The sequence below is a fragment of the Meleagris gallopavo genome, chromosome Z, assembly GCF_000146605.3.
Source record: "Meleagris gallopavo isolate NT-WF06-2002-E0010 breed Aviagen turkey brand Nicholas breeding stock chromosome Z, Turkey_5.1, whole genome shotgun sequence".
NCBI classification, from domain to species: domain Eukaryota; kingdom Metazoa; phylum Chordata; class Aves; order Galliformes; family Phasianidae; genus Meleagris; species Meleagris gallopavo.
The window spans coordinates 45,994,058-45,999,509 of record NC_015041.2 but is presented as its reverse complement, the minus strand read 5'-3'; positions in this window follow the sequence as shown (position 1 = coordinate 45,999,509).

Here is a 5,452-nt window from a genome sequence, read left to right as displayed (position 1 = left end):
AATAGGAGGAGGAACTGTGTCTCATATGTAAGTAACAAACTGAAAGTTGATGTCTGTGGAACAAGTCATCTCTTCCCACTTCTGCCTAAATGATCTCTGTGCAGCTCTCAGCACTTTGCTCCTCTTTTCATAGTTTTCCCTCCATAGGATTATTAATCTGCAATAGCTAAAATGCAGCAAAGTCACATTTGATAATGTCTAAAGATATTTGCTTTCTGCAGTGATCTGAGATGCATACACTTAAGGAGAAGGATGTTCTGCTGTCATAAATGTTTCAGTGTTTGTTTAGGAGACTAATTTAATTACTTTATTAGATCAGTGAAAACAAATACTTTATAAAATGTTTACTGGTAGTTTTCAGAGAGTGCACAGCAGTGTTTAACGGAAGTAATAATGTTTAGTAGTAAGTCACAGTTAACAAATATCATTGCTACTGTTTCTATGTATCATGTTATAAGAAACCTTTTGTTTGTTCTGGCACTTCCCTCATGCTTTTCATGGTAAATGAGGTATGTCAAGGATTATAATACTTGTCATATTGCAGTCACAAGATTACAGCAGAAGAACTTAATACATAATGCTGTTCCCTTATACCTCTAGCACAGCAAAACTTGCCCTGTAGTTGGATTTAAAAACAAATGTATGGAAGAAGATGAATAAATTTTGCTACAGTTAATGTAGCTTTTTAAATTTTTAAAGCATGTTTGAAATGTGTTTTCCCCTGTTACAAAGAAACATGTTTTGATTTACTCACACTGATTTTTATTTTTCTACATATTCATCTTAATTTTTCTTGCATATAGGTTCACAACAGTGGCCTGAATGACCCATGGTCAAAGGACAATGGTATTAAAAGACAGAATTGTACTTTATGAAGCCCATTATTGTAGGTATAATCAAAAATTAAAGTCAGATTTACATTCCCCTCAGCTCAGTCACAAATGAATCCATGGAAAAATTCAGTTTGAACACTGATCTCATCCAGACAATGAACAGCACATGGTACACAACTGACAAAAACTGGTCTGCCAAATGTATGTGGGTTCTCTGCTCATGCTGGGCAGGTACAAAGCAAAAGAGATCAGTTCGTATACTAGATACAGAGCTGTCACAAAATTAAACTTTCTGGGAGTTTCTTCTTAGCTGCTTCTTTCCTATCAGATGTGCCAGGGAAAAGAACGATTTGGATTTTTTTTTTAATCTTACAGATAGTAGATTTGTGATTCTTTTGTGTCAATGAACTTTCCACTGGGAAAGAAAATCACTGAGATAGAAAGAATACTAAAAGAAAATACCTCATCTTGATACTTGGAAAGCTTAATTATACATAAAAATTACAACAAAGCAAAGAGAGTAGTAGCAACAGTAATCACGTTTCAGTAACGTATGTAGAAGTTTCTTATGGACTAAAGCCATCTAAACTAAAATAATAGATTTTTAGGCTTTATCACAGTGTGAACAAAATTTAAGCAATAGAAGTTTGTTTGTTTGTTTTCTAATTTAAACTGTCTTGTAAAGGATCTTTTGTACCCTAATGCGAAGTTCTGTCATATAAAAGCAAAAGAAAAACAATAATAAGTCTAGAGAACTTAATTGGTCTTAGCTCAGCTCAGCTTGTCACTTATTTTGTTTTGCATGACCTGAGCAGAACTTGGAAGTAGATGTGAACCAGAGCAACATCCAACTTATTCTTGCTATTTTTTATTTATATGGAAAATTGATCTTTTTGGGAGAGCCAGAAATCACTTTCTCTATCACAAAGACAGCTGTACTCTATCATTATCCTAAAGACCAAACCAGAAGAAGTACAAGCATATGAAAGTTGAAACAGGAGAAATCTGAATGGAGTTGAGGACAAGCCATCTTAGCTGTGAGAACATATAACTCATTAGAACCACTCTGTTATGTTTCTGCTAACATCTTCCTACTTGTAGGTTTGTGAAGACTGGTTTCTTTTTGCTTGCTTTCTTTTTAGATGTTGTTTCAAATGGAAATGACTTTATGGAGAAGCTCTGTGTGTAACATGAGGGTGCCCAGACCAGTGGCTCACAGTTTAGACTTCCTGGCCTTCTAAACTTGTAATCTAATGAAGTACTGAAATAGGTTGTCCAGAGAGATGGTGACACCCCAACCCTGGAGACATTCAAGGTCAGATTCGACCAGGCTCTTAACAACATGATTGAGCTGTAGTTGTCCCTGTTCATAGCTGGAGAGTTGAAACAGGAACAGACGACCTTCAGTGGTCTCTTCAAACAATTTTATGATTCTATGATTTATTTTTTTGCTGATGGCCACAGGAGTATTTAGGCATACTAATATTCTCACCATGTTTCCACAGTACTTACTGTAGGTAAACTCTCCATGGTACTTACTTCGTATACAGCAGTTCACTCTGAAAAGGACAGATCAGGAGGAAGATGTCCTATCCTGCAGCATGGATCCTCCAGAACCAAATCAGGCATAGCGTAGGATCCCTGTGTGCTATGCTGTGTCAGGAGAGAACAGTATTAAGGAACTCTGTTGGTATTCTTGGTCATCACCCATTCCTCTTGCTGCTGTGAGTGGGAACGAACTGTGAGCAATGGTGACAGCTTGCAGGTCTTACTGCAAGACATCAGGTCCTACTGATGCTCAGCATGGAGCTTGGAAGGCTCTCAGTTAATGAGGTTTAGGTGAGGAGGTAAATGTAGGGGATTTCAACCCGCTAACTACAGATGTTACCATGGATATCCACAGTGCACTGTTACTAAATCCTGAAATGTTGAAGCTCAAAACAACTTCAGGGTACTGCAGTCATGTTAAACAAGTAAACACTAAATGAAAATAACTGAAATTTTAATTATTAAGTGTAATTAAGAGCAAAGCTACACTACTTTAAATTTACCCTTTGTTTCTTTAAAAATACGTTGTTTAATACTCTTGAGAAAATACTGCAGAAAGCATAAACAAAGTTGAATAAAGTGTGCTCAGTTTTGGGCCCCTCACTATAAGAAAGACTTTGAGGTCCTGGAGTGTGTCCAGAGAAGGGCATCAAAGCTGTGAAAGGGGCTTTTGAGGAGCAGCTGAGAGAATTGGGATTGTTTAGTCTGGAGAAGAGGAGGCTTGGGGGGATCTTATTGCTCTCTACAGCTACCTGAATTGAGACTGTAGTGAGGTGAGAAGTTGACCTGCACTAGAGGATGTTCAGGTGGCATATTAGGAAGAACTTCTTCTCAGAAAGAGTGGTTAGGTATTGCAACAGGTTGCCCAGGGCACTGGTAGAGTCACTGTCCCTGAAGATGTTTGAGGAAAGGGTAGACATAGTACTTAGGGATGTGGTTTAGTGGGCAATATTGGTGGTAGGTGTATGGTTGGACTGAAAACAAAACAATTAGAGGTCTTTTCCAACCCTAATGATTCTATGATTCTAAATCCAGATTCTAGTGTTTGAGCAACTAACACAAGAGGGGAGTTTTCAACTTCAGTCACTACTCCTGTGACTGTTTCTGTTTTTCATATCCAACTATTTATAGGACAAGATGTCACATAGCTGGGGACAAGAATGGATGACTGTCACTACTGCATTTTCTCTAGAGGCCCATACATGCTACTCATTCCTCTGAGAACTTATCTGCAGCTGGCTTACCAGAATTTGTTAAATTTGTTTATGATGCTACTTCTGACACTGAGGTTTTGTCCCTCCTCTGACATTTTGTAACCCCTGAAGGACTAGGTAATTTTTTTAATGCCTTTCTTTCAAATGCTATGATAATATGGGAAGTCACTTGCAGTGAAAGGAGTCAAATCTGGCTACTGGGTTGTGTTGGTACTGTACGACAGAGCGGTTTTTTTCTTCTGCCTTAGGGAAAAGATTTAAAAACAGCAGATAGGCAGTAAGGATTAGCAGGATATTTTCTTTGAGCACAGAATAAGAAGATATGAATTAAGAGCCTGATGTTACAGATGTACATGCATCGCCAAACCTTTGCAAGCACCTGTCTGAATTGGTGTTAAAACTAATTTTTATCCATAGTATGAGAGAAAATGCTTTAAATACACTTGCTTATCAAACGAGCAGGATTTGCCAAACTAAGACCATGAATTTATTCCGTTTCATTATTTTAGTTAAGGAAAAGACCCATCTACTGCAGTTTGAATCCCAGGACTGGAACCCATGTGAAGTTCAGTCAGATCCAGAGTGAAAAAACCATGCTACAGGCCTCCGTCTCTCTGTCTGTATAAATCCATGTAGTTTAATTCGTAATTACAGACATGTTCCAAACTGTAACCCAACATCAGCATAGAGTGGGTCTGAGACAGAATGAGTGCCCGTGTTGGCTAGCACATGGATGGAGCAGAAAGTGCCAGGCTTCTTGGAGAATGTTCTCCCCACTGGATCCCCTTCACTGACTGAAATATATCAGACTCCTGACCAGACTATCATCACGAAATAAGAGTTCTTTCCAGAGTCACCTGCTTGTTCATAAAAAGGATTGCAGCACTACTGCACTTATGGTAATCTTTTACCTATAGGATAGCATTTTACATTTCTGTTTCAGTCCAGTGGCCATGCAGGAATAGTGTCTACTCTATGCAATGTCTTTGACTAATTAAGAGTTGCTAATGATGTCATTTATTTTTTTTCCATGGATTTAAATTTCTTCTCAAGTTCAGAAAACATTTGTCATAATTTTGTTAAACTTGAAAATTTATTTTAAAAACAAGTAAAATAAATTATGTGCTTTGTATCAAACATTCAAAATATAACACTGATTATCTGTAATTTTTTTTAAGAAACAATGTAATTCCATTAGAGGAAACTGTGCGTAACTATGTCATAGTAAATTGCCTTAAAAAAATTGGACCTATCTCTTAGTAGATCTATAATTAAATAATATTTTCCTCATTTGTTAATTTCCTGCAGCTTGAAATTAACAACATTATTGCATTTTTCTTAGAAAGAACAATTTCTCCATTCTCCCCTTCTCTCTTTCTGCATGTATAGGTATGTAAACATAGCTATATGTACAGTTCCACTTTCATGTATATGTGTATAAATATCACACATCCATTTCTGGATTTGTTGGATTAACATGGGTAAAATTATTGAGATTATATTTCATTTCCCTATCATTCAGAATATCATGGTCTGCAACAGACTTATCAGATGCTGTATTGACTTCATGCTGCTCTTGCTGAAGAGACATTCAAATGTCAGTGACATAAAGAGATCATTTTTGAGAGGTCTTGGACAACAGGGGAGGTCCCTGAAGACTGGAGGATAGCCAATGTCACTCCAGTCTTCAAAAAGGGCAAGAAGGAAGATCCGGGTAATCATAGGCCTGTCAGCCTCACCTCCGTCCCTGGAAAGGTGATGGAACAGCTTGTGCTGGATACCATCTCCAGACAACTGGGAGAAAAGGAGGTTATCAGGAGTAGTCAGCATGGGTTCACCGAAGGGGAGGTCGTGCTC